This window comes from Saccostrea cucullata, unplaced genomic scaffold, assembly GCF_032062105.1.
Source record: "Saccostrea cucullata isolate Sc308-1 unplaced genomic scaffold, CSIRO_AGI_Scuc_v1 ctg12463, whole genome shotgun sequence".
NCBI classification, from domain to species: domain Eukaryota; kingdom Metazoa; phylum Mollusca; class Bivalvia; order Ostreida; family Ostreidae; genus Saccostrea; species Saccostrea cuccullata.
Window position 1 is genome coordinate 1 of NW_026922056.1, and position 19,588 is coordinate 19,588.

Below are 19,588 nucleotides of genomic sequence, written 5' to 3' on the forward strand. Positions count from 1 at the left end.
TATATCTTTAACAAATCAAAATGACTGTGTAACTACTTTTTTGAGAAAATGAACCCCATCATCACAAATCATGACAAGGAGAGAACCAACTATTATTTGCGACGACTTTATTTCGTGATTTACAAGGGATACATTAGTTTGTGACAATTATTTTTTGGGATCAAGCCTTTTTGAATCTGTTCTTAATAGACAAATACACTTTAAAGGTACTTGGACACAGATTTGAAGTTAATATTTTCTCAGAAAAACTGTATAATATCACGAATTATATATTTCAATAGCATTTCACACAAAAATTAATTAAAAATCTTATTTCATTTAAAGTTATTAAAACCTCAAAATTTTTGGCGGGTTTGATTGACACATCCTTGCACTTTCACAAATTTTAACTTTATTCTTAATCCTTCGGACAAGTGGCAATATTGTTGTGTGAAAGTGAGAAATATTAAAACTGAAACTTAAAAAATAATTTTGTTCAAGTAGAAATGTTAGAAAGCAAAACTCCTTCAAAAGTATCGTCATTCCGAGCTAAGTGTTGTGTGCAAATTGATCACACTTGTGTTATGTACACAGTTTTTGTAAACATGGCAAGAGCTCAGTTATTGTTGGTTGTTTACGGTTCACCGGGTGCGTTCAACTGTCGAAGTCTGCTCACCAAAACTGCACGGACTGAGAATATATTGTGTGTTTGTTTTTCTTTCGAACATGTCTACTCTGAATTTTCTGGATTATAGTATTAATATTTTTTTCATTATACACAACGAGATTGCCACTTTTCCTAAGTATTAAGAGTAAAATTAAAATTTGTCAAGTGCAAGAATGTGTCAATCAAACCCGCCAAAAAATTTGAAATTTTGATGACTTTTAAATTTCATAAGATTTTTAATTAATTTTTGTGTGATAAGCTATTAAAATATATGTCTTAATATTATAGAGAAAAAATATACTTCAAATCTGTGTCCAAGTACCTTAAAGGACCTGTTCGCGGCGAGAAATAAGTATCCTCTCCATGTGACGATTTATGGCTCCATGGAGGTTTGTCTCCAACACAGACTCTATTCGAGGCAAGGCACTGTAAGTTGGAAGGGTAGATGGAGCGATGGGCAAGGGGCGGTCTTCTTTCTTCTTTTTCATCGTAGTGAGATAGGTGTTTCACCAGTCTACCTCTACTGTTGTCAACCTTCCAGTTTCTGCCCACCTAAGGAGATTCCGTCTCATGTCTTCTGTGATACTGTTGATCATGTTGAATTTTTTTCTTCCACATCTGGCTAGTCTGCAAAGTCTGGCACCAAGTCGTAAAGGTCGACTTCTTGATATACTTCTTGAGAAATGGGCCAGTCTTTGTACGACAGCACGACTCTCCCAGACCTCTTGAAGATCTTGTAGACATATGGCTCCTTAATTCCCTTTAGACTTCTGTCCAAGGCTTCCATTTCTGTGAAATCCCATAGATTGTCTACATGCTGGACATCAGGTTTAGGACAGAAGCTTTTCTGCACCTTCACATGGAGATGTGTCAAGGTGATGATTTTCTGGGTGTGGGCCTCCCTGCTAATACAGCTGAACATCTGATCGATGTCTGCATGTGTGTTGCCCACCATCAGGAATGTCAGCTTTATGTACAATGTATAAAAAGAATTATTACCATTGAAAGAATTGTAAGATTGGAATTTTAGCTTTCTACATAAAATGTTTTTTTTTCTTTTTTTTTTTATAAAGCTAGGACCCGAAACTGATTTCAAATTGCCGAGCGATTATCGAAGGAGAGTTGCTACCTATTTTTATCGATCGAGTGAGTCGCGACCGGGGGTTCAAACAAGTCATTTTCCGATCTCTTAGCAAGCGATCTACCAACTGAACAACCGTGACGGTATTTTGGATGGTTCGGTTTTCAAGTTTCACAATTAAGCAAAATTTACATAAATACAGAAGTTTCAATTTTCTTCTCGACCTGACTTTATGAGAGGCACATCTTCAAAAGAATGCATGTAACAAAGATGTCTGATAAATTTCCTTATTGATTATACTTTATTTGTGCATACAGGATGTTTCAGAAGACGTGTAACCATTTACCTACCTCTTCGTATGTATATATGCAAATATGATCATACTACAGTTTTATGCCGAATAAATTTTAAACATATTACAAAAATTATATTTAAAGCAAATCATCCTATGAATAAATTAAGACGTCATATAATACCGGTACAGCACCATTGATAAAAACGGGAATTTGCAATATGGAATTTACTGAGGAGCAATTAGCAGAAATTGTAAAACTTTTTAATAAAAGAATATCATCAGATTTAGTGAATTGGACAATGAAGAAAAGGTATCTAGGATGCATAGAGCTTAATAAATAGAAGTTATACAGAATTGTTAAAAATGTTGAAGCAAGTGTAACAGTTAATAAGCAAAGAAAGAGAGAAAGTAGAAGTACTAAGACAACACCAACACATGAAAACGATAGAGGGTTAGAGATGTTGTTTCGAAAACATTTTAAGTAAAATAACTGAGCTTGTAACATGTGTAAAGGAATGCCATTCGAAAATGAGTAAACCAAGTGCTCATCGAATGTTGAAATAATGAATTAAAACTTATCGCACGCGCATTTTTACTTGAACTCCGACGATAATGAAGAAAATACCCAGTATTTTGGGAACAGAAAAACCTGATTTCTATGAAGAAAAAACTCCCCACTATGAAAAAGTTGTAGCATGGGCAGCGCTTAGTGCAAGTGGAATCATTGGTCCTTTTTTTCTCTCCGATCAAGAAGCAAATTGAGTCTGTGAACTCAGAATCTAAATTTGTTACAAAAATATTTCAACCTTCATCGCAGAAAAAAACTGATAATCTGAAAAAAGCAAGTTTTCAACAAGATGGAGCATCCGCTCATATTGCACAATGTGTCTTGGACAAGTTTGGAGCATTGCTGAGGACTATTCATCTCTTTGTAAATCAAGGAACATTTGGCCTTCACACTCACCTGACTTGAACACTCTTGGCTTTTAATCTTTGAGACGTTTACAGAACACTATTTATATAACAGAAAAACCACCCCCAAAAGTTCATGAACTCAAAATGACCATTAAAATGAGATGATACTCATTACATGGACAACTTGTGCACTAGTCATGAGAAAATTCTTTCTCACATAAGATAGATTTACTGATCATCAAAATGGATGCCATTTGGGACAAATTTTGTAACTTAAGAAAAATTTTGGAAGTTTCAGAATTTTTTCTATGACTCCTTATCTATTTGTCATATTTCTTATAAAAATTTTAGAATAAATTATTAAATGCGCCTTTTAATATACTGTGGTTTCATCAATTTTTGTTGCCATCAATTTTCGTGGATTTTGTAAAACAGACTGTGGTCGATATAATGACCTTGTCACAAATACATTCATTCATTCGAATGCTGACTTTTTCATGCAAATTGCTGGGCAATTTATTAACTAAAGATTTTTTTTTTCGTTTGCCTGATCATAATAAAAGCACAACGGCGGCTGGACAGGTCTAAAGGGAATGCTGAATCCTCCACGGCACCCGATCCCACCTCTGATGGGTTTTTGGGGGGTCTATGTTTGCTCTGTTCCAATCTGTATTGTATCAATGGAGTTTTGAGTTTGATTACTGTTCCATATGTCATACAACAGAAAAGAGAAATTAAACAATACAAATACATGTAAACATCAAACAATAAACATGAAAAGATCGAATTTTGCAGCACGTTTGACATGCCTTATATTTAATTTTCATTAATTGTAATTATATTCAGCTGTAATTACTTCATTCAATATATATATATATCAATACATACATAACACGTTCTAACTTATTTACCTTTATATCGTAATTATATACATGTATGTACAGAAATGAAATTGATTTACGATAATTGTAATTCTCTGTCACAATTTATTTTAAAAGGTGACATTGACCAATACATGATAAAATATTTTATTTCACGTGATTTAAGGCATACTTAGAATTTAGAATTTTGTCCAATTCCATTTATATAGTTTAATGTACATTCAAATGTATTCAGATTCTAATGTTCCAATAAAATAAAATAAATACCTTTGGTATTCATATGCTTCAGTTTTAACTTGAAGTAATCAAAAGTAATCCTGATTCCGTCATAGGCGTTTAATTGGTTTCAGAATGGATGTATTTTTCTATGTGTGTTTAAACACTTTTCAAAAACATTTTTTTAAAAATCTAGAACTAGCATTTTTAAAGATGTCATATTTCTATTTCATTAAATAGGATATCTCCTTTAGAAATAGAATTTTGCGATTATTAATTTTCATTTTAAACTTAAAACATTAAAAGCTCAGATGACTTATTAATTAAATATTCAAAGTACATGTATCTTATAATATGATATTGAAGCTCTCCAACAAACATAACTACCTGTGTATGGCATATTTCTGCGTTAATTAATTATTTGCAAAACTATTTTCAAACTTTTTTCAAACTATTGTTCCAACTCTAAGATGAGCTCAATAAATGAATGAAAATTTTCACTGAAAATTATTATTTAACACCTCTTAAGCATATTGTCTGGAACTACTTTCTGTGCTCATGATCTGCATATTGAATTTTGAAAGGGACAATGTATAATTGTCTTCTTCAAATTCTTTTATATCTATTTTTATGAGTGCAAGGCTCTTCGAATATTAACTGTCAATTATAACTCTTTCATATAATTCTTTCATATAAATGCGCTTCTCATTTAGTGGTTTTACGATCAAATCATGACGCTTGTCAAAAGAAAGATAACTCGTATAACGATTAGAAGTCTGCCCAGAAGTTTTCGCAATCAATAAAATGTCTTTGAACTTTAAATTCTATTTATCTGGATAAAAGATGACTACAGATGATACATTTGAAATCACAAAATTTTACCGAAATCCACAACATAAAAACTTACGACTTTATATATACAACTATATTCTTCACGATAAATTAAAGTCCAGGCTCTCTGACATCATTGACAACTGCTTTTTCAATAAAAATTTACCTTGTTATTGGTCATTTGCAAATTACTTTATTAAAAAACAATCTGATTGAAAGTACTTTGAAGTTGATTTAAAAAAAAAAAATGCTAGAGTTTCTGAGTGACAATATCTCTGTGGTTTTTATAGACCAGGTCTTCCAACACATAGGCGACGGACACGGGGGAGGGGGGGGGGGGCTTTTTTTCCCCAAATATACTTACTTTGTATAGACATTGAACACAGCTGCGTAGGTTTAACCCCCCCCCCCCCACTTTCCACAGACACGTCGCAGTATAGATAATAAAAATGGCGAAAGTGGTGGTGTTTGCAAAAAAAAAAAAAAAATTGGTACTGAAGTTCGAACCTAACAACCTCCCCCCCCCACCCCCCACCCCCACGAAATAGGATCTTTGAGTTTGGGAATTGACATCCCCCCCCTTTTTTTTTGCTTGTCAGGTTTTTTTTTTTTTTAAGGTATAATTTTTTTTTACACTTAGCCCCCCCCCCCCTTTAAATTTGCTTCCGACGCCAATGCAACAAGAAACACAATCTGTAATATTATGACTCATATATTCCAATAGTATTTCACAAGAAAATATAATAAAAATCTTATTTCATTTCGAAGTTATTGAAACTTCGAATTTCTGGTCGGGTTTGATTGACACGTCCTTGCACTTTCACAAATTATAATTTTATTCTTAATACTTAAGAAAAGTGGCAATTTTGTTGTATATTAATAAAAAATATTAAAACTATAATCTAAAAAAATCAGAATAAAAATGTTTGGAAGAAAAACGCACTCATAGTATTATATATATATTGCATGTAGTTGAGTGTGACATTGAAAATGTTCACCCCAAGAAAACCATTATTAAAATGAAGGGCCATGTCCCCTTACAAGGGGAGGTAATCAAGAAAAGACAAAAATAAGGTGGGGTTATTAAAAAACCTTCTTCTCAAGAACCAGTGGGCCAGAAAAGCTGAAACTTGTGTGGAAGGCTGGAAGCATCCTGGCATAGTGCAAATTCTAAATTGTTCAAATCGTGACCGCTAGGGGTGGGGTGGGGCCACAATAAGAAATCCAAGTTTTACATTGAAATATATAGGACATCTTTTAAAAATCTTCTACTCAAGAACCACTGGGCCAGAAAAACTGAAACTTAGGTGGAAGCATCTTGGGGTAGTGTACATTCTAAATTGTATAAAACTTGACCACTGTAGGTAGAACAGGCCACCAAAGATATTACAAAAGGAGAAATCTGGTAAAGAACAAAGTTACTCAGGTGAGCCATGTGGCCTATGGGTCTCTTGTTTGAGTAAATATAGCACACGGATATACTTATCCATTGTCTATGAGTGAGATCAAACCCACAACAGAAACTTTCCCCCACAGGCTTGTTTGAGAAAGAGCAAATGAACTCTCAGTTTGAGTTTTCTTAATCTGTTCAGTTGTTCATATATATATATATATATATATATATATATATATATATATATATATATATATATATATATATATATATATATATATATATATATATATATATATATATATATATATATATATATATATATATATATATATATATATATATATATAAAATTTTTTTTTTAAATTTCTTTACATTTTTCATATATGGTAGATTGCATTAAGATACAAGATAAATTATAGTTGGCCAGGGATTTTCTTAATGTAATTAAATAGCAAAGAATGGTGACTGACAAGGACAAAATGCAAAACAAAACCATACTGTACATTAGTTCCTTGTGTAGCAATCTATGTGAGCAGTTCAAAGGATCTGATTTTAATCAGATTGACATACTGTATGAAGAACAAGAGGCCCATGGGCCTTATAGGTCACCTGAGCATTATGCAACAACTTTCCAGTGATTGAATTTGATTCATGTTTTAAGCCAGATGCTATGACATTCACAATTTTGAGAGAGGCACAATTGATCATTATAACTATACACTTAGCAGTTGCTTAGTTTGGTTATTTAATACCCATAGGCAGGGTAGGGGAACAAAAAATGCATTTCAACTAATCAGTAATATGCAGCAATAATCAGTAGTGCCTTTACCACACATGAACCCCTGATCCTTAGGCCTAGATCAACACATTGCACAATTTTTGATAAGGCACCCTTGCTTTTCAAAAATATTTGATTCAAGGAGCAGATTTCAAACAATTCATTCATTTTCAGTATATAAGTACAGCCCCCCCCCCCTCCATGGTACCCCTGACCCTGGGGCCTTGAAATTCACAATTCTGGAAGATTACGGCCCTTGCTTATAACTATATAGGTAGTTCATCTGCTTAATAGCCAGGAGCACATGCCCTAACACCAGAACCCCTGACCCTGGGGCCATGAAATTCACAATTTTGGAAGAGGCATTTTCATACATAACTATGCTATTAGTTAGTTTATTTAATCCTAAGCAGAAAAGAAAATTTAAAATCCATTATTTTAAATTGCAAGGATGTGTCACCAGAACCCCTGACCCTGCGGCCAAAAAATTGAAATTTTAATATCCTTTAAATGAAATAAGATTAGTTTATTTGATACCTTGTGTGAGAGATGAAAATTTTCAAAGAATCCATGTATTTTATAGTATATAATCGATAGAGCCCTGTCCTAACACCAGAACCCCTGACCCTGGGGCCAAAAAATTCACAATTGTCTGCACTCTTGTCATCAAGTGCACTTTCAAAATCTAATACTTAGAAGCAGAGAAGAAGATTTTCAAAGAATTTTTTTTACTATATAAAATAGAGTAACACCAGAATCCCTGACCCTGGTGCCAGAGGTAAAATTGGTAGAGGCACTCTTGATCATCATCACTATGTACTTAGTTAGTTTTGTAATACCAAGGAGAAGAAGATTTTCAAAGTATTCATGTATTTTCACTGTATAATCAATAGAGCCCGCCCTAAAACCAGAACCCCTGATCCTGGGGCCATAAATTCACAATTTTTGCAGACACATTCTTGTTCAACATAACTATACACTTAGTTCATTTAATATCTAAGAGCAGAGAAGAAAATTTTCAAAAATTTAATGCAACACAATTTAATCAATAGAGCCCCGAATTACAGAACCCCTGACCCTGGGGCCATAAAAATCACAATTTTGGAGGAGGCATTTTTGCTCATCATCACTATGCACTTAGTTTAATTAATATAGAAGCAGAGAGGAAAATTTTCAAAGAATGCAATGTATTTTCACTAGTTTATAATCATTACAGCCCCGTCCTAACATCAGAACCCCTGACCCTGGGGCCATAAAATTCACCATTTTGGTAGAGGCACTCTTGTTATTATCACTACGCACTTAGTTAGTTTGATAATACAGAAGCAGAGTAGAAGATTTTCAAAGAATTCATGTATTTTTACCACATAATCAATAGAGCCCCGCCCTAACACCAGAACCCCTGACCCTGGGGTCATAAACTCAATTTTGGTAGAGGCACTCTTTTCATCATAATTAAGTACTTAGTTGGTTTATTTATACCCAGGACCAGAGAAGAAGATTTTTCAAAGAAATAATGCATTTTTAATATAAAATTATTTAGCCCCGCTCTAGCACTAGAACCTCTGACCCCAGGGCCATGAATTTCACAATTTTGGTAGAGGATTCAATGCTTATTACAATTTTGCAAACAGTTTGACTGCTTGTTGTTCAGGAGTAAAGAAGAATATTTTTAAAGATAGTAATTTTAGAGGTTTTGGTCCCATATCCCTCAAGCCCCAGGCGGGGGCGGGGGGGGGGGAGGGGGGGGAGCAGGGATCATGAAACATAAGTTCCCCATCACCCATACATGTTTTATGCCAAATTTGGTTGAAATTGGTTCAGTGGTTATAGAAGAAGCTGAGAATGTTCAAATATTAACGCACAACGGTAATGCACGACGACGGACGAAAACGGATAGCAATAGGTCACCTGAGTTTACTCAGGTGACCTAAAATGTGAGGTCAAGGTCAAAGGAAATGTCAAGGTATGAGTTAAAAAATGTTGATGCAGTTGCATAGCGTCAATATCTATCAGCATAATAACATAATAAGTTTGATGAAAATATCTTGGAGATGTTTCTTTGGAACTTAGCTTTGAACAGAGCTAAACGCGAAAGACAGACGGAAGGAGGGAAGGATAGAAGGAGGGAAGGGATATATGAAAATCTATATGCCCTGGCCATATTCATGGCGGGGCATAAAAAAACTATTGAAATATAAAAGCCCTAGCACGAAGTATTCAAAAGTAATGACCAAGGATAATGTTTTCCAAGGGTAGGTGAAATTCCAAGAAAAAATCAAGCTTAAGATATCCAAAGAAAGTTCTTGTCGCAAGGAATACACCTGTGAAATATGAAAGCCCTAGTCTAACTGTTCAAAAGTTATATCCAAGGTTCAATTTTTTTTTTCATAATCTTGTCATTTTCTAAGGTCAAATATTTTTATACGCATTGATAGGTCTCGAACACAGAATGAAATCCCTAGCATCAACTGTTCAAGGTACTTGGACACAGATTTAAAGTCAATATTTCCTCTGTAATATTACGACTTATATATTTTAATAGCAATTCACACAAAAATTAATAAAAAAAATTTTATTTCATTTAATCCTTAGGAAAAGTGGCAATCTTGTTGTGTATTAATTAATGAGAGATATTAAAACTTTTATCCAGAAAAATAATTTTATTCAGAGTAGAGATGTTAGAAAGCAAAACACCTTCACAAGTATCGTCATTCCGAACTAAGAGTTGCGTACAGGATTTAGCAAACGAGCACACTCGTGTTATGTACACAGTTTTTGTAAACAGGACACGAGTTATGTTTTTGTTTATGTGTACAATTCACCGGGTGCTATTCTTAATCGTACATCGTAAAGATTTTAAACATATTCCATGTATGGTATGTAGAAATAATTAGCCCCGTAACAATACTTCAATATACAATGATGTATGAATATGTTGATATTGTACGTACTACTTTATCCTTATATTGGAGTTGGAACTCCAATATAAGGATAAAGTAGTACGTACAATATCAACATATTCATACATCATTGTATATTGAAGTATTGTTACGGGGCTAATTATTTCTACATACCATACATGGATATACTGTCGACCAGGGACAGGTCGACATTTGACAGTTGACACTTCCCTTGTGTTCTAGTGTCGACCGGGGACAGGTCGACGGTTGACAGTTGACACTTCCCTTGTGTTCTAGAGTCAACTGGGGACACTAACCCTAATCATGGCTATAAATTTTAGACTAACCCTAATCACAGCTATTAATGCGAAACTAACCCTAATTACAGCTATTAGAGTCAACTTGGGACACTAACCCTAATCATGGCTATAAATTTTAGACTAACCCTAATCACAGCTATTAATGCGAAACTAACCCTAATTACAGCTATTAATGCGAAACTTACCCTAATCACAGCTATTAATGCGAAACTTACCCTAATCACAGCTATTAATGCGAAGCTAACCCTAATTACAGCTATTAATGCGAGACTAAACCTAATTACAGCTATTATTGTGACATTAACCCTAATCACACTTATTAATGCGAGACTAACCCTAATTACAGCTATTAATGCGAGACTAACCCCAATTACAGCTATTAATGCGAGACTAACCCTAATCACAGCTTTTTTTTGCAAAAATAACCTTAATCACAGCTATGTATACGAAACTAACCCTATTCACAGTTATGTATGTGTGACTAACCAACTGTCAACTGTCCCCGGTCGACAGTAGAAATGTTTAAGTGTCAACTGTCCCCGGTCGACAGTAGAAATGGTTGTGTCAACTGTCAACTGTCCCCGGTTGACAGTAGAACCGAATCACTACTTCTATATATACAAGCTTCCGCATAGGGACTACATACCCTTATATTGGAGTTACCAAAACTGCACGGACTGACAGTATATTGTGTGTTTTGCTTTCGAACATGTCTACTCTGAATTTTCTGGATTACAGTATTAATATTTATACACAACGAGATTGCAACTTTTCCTAAGGATTAAGAATAAAATTAATTTGTAAAATTGCAAGGATGTGTCAATCAAACCCGCCAAAAAATTTGAAATTTTAATATCTTTTAAATGAAATAAGATTTTTCATAAATTTTTGTGTGAAATGGTATTAAAATATATAAGTCGTAATATTATAGAGAAAATAATAATTTCAAATCTGTGTCCAAGTACCTTTCAAAAGCTATGACTAAGGATAAAATTCGATAAATTTTTTTGGCAAAAATTGGTAAAACTCCAAGGTCCAGAGGTAAAATTTAATTGGTATCCAGAATTTAAGGTTTGTTACAAGGAATATAATAAATGTTAAAAATGAAAGCCATGGCCCCACCAACTCAAAAATTATGGACAAGGTTAAAGTTTTTGCAGACACAGACTGATGGATAAGGCAAAAACTATACAAAAAAACTTGTTTAGTATGAACACATAAATTGCGAATTACAGATATAGCAAAGTTATCTTGGATCCCCAGCTGTATAGATTTAACAAATATCTTATACAGATATTATATCGAATTACTTATATAGGGAATCAATTAATTTCTTAGTTTTAAGTCCCTGTGACTTTGTTACAACTGAGTTTTACTGTATATCCCCGAATCTTTGATTACGGGGGGCATAAAAAGTCAATATTAGCAAATTGCTATGTAAAAGATAATAGAACATGTGTTTAGTCTTTTCTCTTTTATACGTCAACTCATTCTGTTACGCAGGTAAAAACAGAGAACCATTTTCCCCACCTAAAGCTGAACACAATTCGTAAAAAGAATTTGTCCGTCATATTTGTCCAAGCTCTCGCTTTATCCGCAGATCCCTGTAAATACAGCGAATCACTTAGTCACTCAGTGTAAAGAATTGTAACCGGTGTATATGGACATATCCTGCAGGAAATTAAGATACCAGGGACACCTACAACAGTTGCACAGGCCAGTGCAGTATATAAAACATAAATACCGGGATATATGCATAAGTGTAATAAAATGTTAACAAAGGTAATGCAAGAATAAAGTAAACTATGGCTACAGAAAAACACATCTGCAAATCAAATTGATATTTATACTCTTTAATTTCAAAATAAAGAAGAGGCCCATGTGCTACATAGCTCACCTGAGCACTGTGGCTAGAGTGGTTAGAAATTGGTTTATTATTGAAAAGTTTAAATCCAAAAGTAGTCCCATGCAACTGATCATAATTGAACAAACTTGAATCTACACTACCTAAGGATGCTTCAATATAAATATGATCAATTATGGCTAAGCTATTCTTGAGAAGAAGATTTTCAAAGTATTTTCCTATATATTTCTATGTAAAACTTTGATCGGCCATTGTGGCCCCGCCCTACCCCCAGGGGGCATGATTTGAACAAATTTGAATCTGCACTACCTAAGGATGCTTCCATATAAATATGATCAATTATGGCTAAGCTATTCTTGAGAAGAAGATTTTTAAAGAATTTTCCTATATATTTCTATGTAAAACTTTGATCGGCCATTTTGGCCCCGCCCTACCCCCAGGGGGCATGATTTGAACAAATTTGAATCTGCACTAACTAAGAATGCTTCCATATAAATATGATCAATTATGGCTAAGCTATTCTTGAGAAGAAGATTTTTAAAGCATTTTCCTATATATTTCTATGTAAAACTTTGGTCGGCCATTGAGGCCCCACTCTACCCCCCGGGGTCATAATTTGAACAAACTTGAGCCTACACTACCTGAGGATGCTTCCATATAAATATGATCAATTAGGGATTGGCTATTTTTGAGAAGAAGATTTTAAAAGAATTTTCTATATATTTCTATGTAAAAGATTGGTCTGCCATTGTGGCCCCGCCCTACCCCCGGGGTACATGTTTTGAACAAACTTGAATCTACACTACCTGAAGATTTTACCCTTATAAGTTTCATCTTTCCTGGCACAATGGTTCTTGAGAAGAAGATTTTTAAAACATACCACCAAATTTTCATTAATTCCCAATTATCTCCCCTTGAATGAGGGCATGGCCCTTCATTCCTTTGGTTGAAATTGGCCAAGCGGTTCTTGAGAAGAAGTCGAAAATGTGAAAAGTTTACAGACAGACAGAGGGACAGACGGACAGCTAGACAGACATGGACAAAAAGTGATCAGAAAAGCTCACTGTGAGCCTTCGGCTCAGGTGAGCTAAACAGATACAGAATTTTACAGATTTAAGGAGTTTAAGACAAAATTCCCTAGCAATTTATACATTAAGCATGTTTAACTGTAATTTATAAAATATTATCAATTATTTTCTTAATGCACATAAAATAATGCAGCAGGGAATTTGTATTTAAATAAAAACAAAACCCTGACTCTGAGAGAGTATTACTTGATACAAAAATAACAATCGAAAAAAAGCAACAAATCATGATCATGATTTAGAACAGATGTGTACATCATGCCATATGAAGTCATTTCTTTGCAAAATGAAAAGTTGGTAAAAATGATGGTGGATTATTAACTGCAATATTAATTGCTTAAACATATCAATACAAAGTATAAATAATCCACCTAGAGCACAGAGCATCCATAACATGAAAATTTTGTTTGAAGGTAGGACTAGCAGTTTTTACAAGGATTCTTTCCCTTATCAGGAAGGGGACCATTTCTTGTAGCCTTGTCCTTACGTACAGTCAGATAAACACACATAAACACAGCCTCACAGGTTGGGGTCACATGATCACATCGGATCACGTGATTGGTTGATCTTTGAAGCCACTATTTTTCCATATCCTCCCCTTCCTTCATCATAATCTGTTCTGTACTCATCCCGGACCTGAAATTTAGAAAAAAAACATAAGGTATAATCAGATAATAAATATAAAAACAATTTACTTTCAAGGAAAATAATAACTTCACTTACTAGCCTTTTTGAAACTGGCATAACTTTACTATAAGAATGATTTATTTTTTAATTCAAATTTGATGGACAAGTTCTGTCACTTGACTTATAACGCTTTAATATCAGAACAATTTGTCCATTTGAGACAGATTTATCAAAGTTGTTTTTAAATTTGTGGAAATTTTCACACCTCCAACATATCAATACACTTAATGGCCTGCAGCTGATAGAAATGGAAATGGCTTTGTTTATTTTGTACGTAACAAACCTTTTTCTTCTTTCTTGGGTTCTGGGTTCTGATACATTTAAAATTTTTACCTGTCCCCCACTTTTGCCCCTCCCGCACTGCCGTCCCTCCTTAAAGCCGTGGTCCCAGTCTGTACGAATGATCCGGTCCCAGCCTCGTTCCGTTGATGTACCTCATGGCATTCTCCGCATCCTCTCGTGTGTAGTATCTGGGTAGTTCAGGAAAAACTAATTTCTATAATCAGTCATTAATATACCTGGTAATTATTTCAAAATTAAAAGTATGAATCTTTTTTAAATTATGATGTTTGATTGGTTGTATCCCTTTAGAATTAAAATCAATAATTGTTTCTACATCCATATTCATTGTACACAATATAAATTAGTGACATGATTTAATTTGTTTTAATTGACTTTCTGATCATTTAGATTTTAAAGAAGAACTTCAATACAGAGATAAGCAGAGTTCTGTTTTGTTTTTCTTTATATCTTTTTTATCACCAAAATTAACAAATATATTAATATTCAATTTTTCTCTGTCCATTTTTAAAAAAAAAAAAGAATTTAAAGTTCTTTTAGTTATAATATGTTATGCAATTTTTTAAGTTTTGAATTTTTTTTTTCTTTTTGAAAATTCTCATAAAAGTAAAATGTGAATGTCAATCATATCAGCTGAAATATTCAGTCTATTGTGGGGTATATCTTTAACAAATGTTGAACAAATCAAAATGACTGTGTAATTACTCTTTTGAGAAAATGAACCCAATCACCACAAACCATGACAAGGAGAGAACCTACTATTATTTGCGACAAATTTATTTCGTGATTTACCAGGAAAAATTAGTTTGTGACAATTATTTTTTGCGATCAAACCTTTTTGGGTCTGTTCTTAATAGACACATACACTTTAAGGACCGGTTTACGGCGAGAAATAAGTGACGAGGTTCTTGCGAACTTCGTGAAAATTTCTCGCACGCGAATAAAAGTTGGTTTACATGTGGTCTCTGCACTGCACTGGTTAGAGAAGATGATGAAATATAATAGCTTTGATTTTTTTTTTATGATAATCACTTACAAAATGAGTTTACTTGTCATTTATACATAAACATATAAGACATCAAAACACAGAAGGATACTCCACAAAACAGAATCCACAAGGAGTTTTCTTGACCTTATCCAGCCCAATGACGATTCGCTTGATGTCGCCACATTTCCCAAACAACTCATGGATCTGTTCCTCTGTCGTGTAGTACGAGAGATTCTTACATATAACGTGGAGGACGTCAACAAAGCTTTCTCCTGGTTGCTCGGCTCCCCTAAAATTAAATATAATAAACGTATATACTAGTATAAGATCAAATGAGAGGTTTTCTAGAAAGTCATTCATATAAAGAGGAGGATCAGGGCTTACTCCTGCTCAGCAAAGCTGTCTTGAAAATATTGAGCATTTATAATATTTGAATATATACATGATAGTTTTGCAACATATGACTTTAGGAGTAGAGTAGTATTGAGGAATTGTGATCAATATTAAATATTTACATCCACTGAATATTTTCTCCTTTATTTCTTAAGAAAACCCATTGCCATTTATCAGTGCATTAAAAATTACTTTGCCCATAACTTAATAGACGTTACATGGTAACTGCAGAACTACTTCCTTGCAGGGCAAAATGGTATATTTTGGTGATGTGACATAAAAGTAATTGTTAAATCATCTCTCAATAAAAACTTCGCTAAACGTTATTATTTCGCCCCGCAAAAGAGTAGTACCACAGTTACCGTGAAGGGGCTATTATATATTTAAACAAACTCTGTATTTGTTACATTTAATATCCATTATCCAGGTCCAGCACAATACCCTGATAAAGCCTATATATAAAGGTATTAAAAATATCTTGATCAAGGTATTTTATGTAATGAAAATTCAAAAAAATTCTTTAAAAATTAAATACTGAAAGAGGAGTTCTGAGTTGTTGTCAGTAAATTCACCCATGAATGTAAAGTACTCAAACACAAAGAAATCAGACAGTATAAAATCCTGTCATGTGAGAGACATTCTTTTATGCAGCTGTCTTTTTGATACCAGAGTGTTTTTCATATACGAGTAGACACACCAAAAACTCAGAACTCGACTTTCAATATTTAATTTTTAAAGAATTTTTTGAATTTTTATTACATAAATACCTTGATTAGGGTATTTTTATACCTTTATCAGGGTATTGTGCTGGACCTGATATATTTGCTCCCAGCCTTTCCTGTTTTTGTGATTTTTAAGCGCTAGGCGCAGCGCAAAGCGTTTTCTGTCGCCGTAAATCTACTTCCGTTCGCAATCCAGCGCCATTAAGCAAGTTAGATAACTCCACTGTTTTTTTCTAAAATGTGCAACTTGAAATCCCTGACTCTCTTTCGGCTATTTTGGTGTGATACTGAGTTACGTGCAGTTCTAACAATAGGAGTCAATTAGTAGGTAAAGATAATTATGCATGCACTGTGTACGAAAATCCACATGCACTGTTAGTAGACAAGAGCGGTTCTTGTCAGGCTTATCTCTATACATTGTAGTTTATTTTAAATCGTATCGGCACTCATCACATGTCCAATGTAGTTAACAGTTGCTGCATTTATGCGCATTCAATGTAGTGATCAAATAAGTACACATTTTTAAAACTAAGATGAGATTTTGACAAGTATTTAAATCTTCGAATTGGAATTGAATTATTTAGTAGCAATTATGAACTTGATTTACATGGTGCATATGTATGTTCTACGAACGTATATCTATATAAAATATTGTTTGTTCTTCTACGCGTAGACCCTAATTTAAGGCAATGCAACTAAAAAGAAGTCTTCAAAAATGTTATATTACGTTATACAACATTTTTGAATAAGTTTTCTTATTATATCACAAATGTAATAAGTTCTCTATAAACCCTGAAAAATGCTGAGTCACACCGGAAACAGTTATGTCACGCACAAGACGAAAGACCACCTTTAAGCAATCGCTTATTGGTAGCTTAATGGTGACTTAATGGTGGCTTAAAGAAGTTAATTCCTTTAAGCCACCATTAAGCTGCAACTTACAGGTGCTCAATGTCCAAACTTCATTAAGCTACCATTAAGCTACCATTAAGCCACCATTAAGCTGAGCTTAATGGTGACTTAATGGTCAAACCTTATTAAACTCCACGCATTTACGCATCTTATATAGAATCTTTAAACTAACTGTTATTTATATTTTTATCAATTACGCAAAATCTATTCCAACTCATAATTTTGTCTCAATCATAATTTCTACGATTTTTTTTGTCAACATGCATAAACTTGATCACTTAGAACAAAGTTAGCTAATAGCCACAGGGGCTTGCTCGAGGTGTCTATTTTTTTTTTTAAATCATTTACAGTGATAATAAAACAAGACATGCTTTATCAGAACCGTAAATTATTTTTAAAAAAAAATTATTATGCGTTGTTTTTATTTTTAGTGTATATGATTTAAAAAAAAATAAATATTTATTACACACCGGGAGCAAGTCCTTGTGAAATATCTTAAATTTTCAATACCAAAAATCAATTTGTTCTTAAAATTATCTTTATCCATGAACACAGACTATATATTACTTTTTAAAACCAAAATGGTATAATTTTTATTTCATGTGTTAAAAGAAACATTCCGCTACAGAATTCACAGGAATATAACTTTAAGTCTAATCATTTCATGAAAAAAATCTCTGTCTTATTTTTTTTTCTTGGGGGGGGGGGGGCTACTGGTATACAAATGTTTAGTTTTCAAAGATTGATTTTTACCATAAAAACTTTTAAATGGCTTTTACATCATGAATAATTTTAATTAATTCGTTATCTTTTTTTAAAAAATACAGCGGTAAGTATCTGTCAAAATCCTCTAGTCGGTCTGCAATAATTGTTATTTCAAAATCGATTTTCAGAAGAACAGCCGATCAGACTAAACATAACATCTGACCAGATGTATACACATTGAGAAACGGGGTAACATTAACAGATGATCAGTGTACAGTAAACCGACTGGTCAGACAATAGACCTTAATTAGGTGTCCCCCCGTCCCCGGTTAACTAACAGGAAACTATACACACAACGTACACTGACAGATTTTGATGATCAATTATTTTTTTAAAAAAATTAAATTTAACGCAAGCAAATAACAAATTAAAAATTATGATTCATCGTAAAAAGTCAATTATTTTGATACCCATTATGATACAAAAAGAATTGAAACTGAATATGATATTCTAAAAAAAGTTTTTGTAAAGTTAACGTAATAAACCAGGTAAATCTTACGCGAGGATTTTCACTAAATTCTTGACACAGAAACCGTTAATATTCGCAGTATATTAAAAAAATATAGTAGAATCTGTTTTTTCGTCTTTCTTTTTTGTGTTTTATCTAAAATTAATTTATTTTCAATCATGATTTAATGCTTACATGTATAAATTTTCGAATAACAGAGCGACGAACTCAATCACATTACATCAATCTAAAAGCCGAAATCAATGGTTTAGAAATATTAATGTGATATAAGCCTTTCAAAAAGATCCACAAATAAAATTGTTTATATTTTGATTAATAAATCAATTCAAGATTTTTGGAAACGTTCAACAAAATTCTAATAAATACTTTCACAAGTCCAAACAATTTTTGTAAAAAACAGAGTTTAAATATTTAATATTTTCACTTCTAATCAAGAGCGGCGATGGCCTAATGGATAAGGCGTCTCGTCAGTGGTTTTTTTTTTTTTTTTTTTGAATTTTGAATTTCGTTCTTTTTCATTATTTTTAACAAATCAAGGTATGTGCGAACTCTATATTTATAATATTGATAACAAATCACTATAAAAATAATTTTTCAACCATATAAACAATATTATCGACTGCTTAAATGTAGCTTAATGGTGGCTTAATGGTAGCTTAATGGTAGCTTAATGGAGTTTGGACATTAAGCACCTGTAAGTCCTCCTTAATGGTAGCTTAATGGTGACTTAATGGTGGTCTAAAAGCTACCATTAAGGACCTGTAAGCCACCATTAAGCTACATTTAAGCACCCATTAAGGACTTTAAGATGGCTTAATGGTAACTTAATGGTGGTGTAAATGTTACTTAAAGGTGCTTAATGGTGACTTAAAGACAACCATTAATCCACCATTAAGGACCTATAAGCCACCATTAAACCGGACTTAAAGGGTGTGTTTCATCTTGTGACGTCAGAAACAGTTATGTCATCCCGGACGGAAACAGTTATGTCATCCTTTCGATCACCTTCACGTGTTTTTACGTTGCGCATTTAAGTTCGGGTTCGAGATTTTATGACGCCGGTTGCAATTAAAAGCAAAAAAAAAAAACAAAAAACAAAAGCAAAAAAAAAACAACAACAACAACAACACAGCATATTTCT

The 19,588-nt window shown here is 33.3% G+C and overlaps 1 pseudogene; it reads right to left on the reverse strand.

The window, feature by feature from the left end:
* Positions 1–13,459: 13,459 nt before the first annotated feature.
* Positions 13,460–15,475, reverse strand: LOC134261123 (nuclear cap-binding protein subunit 2-like; annotated as a pseudogene).
* Between the last annotated feature and the right edge of the window lie 4,113 nt (positions 15,476–19,588).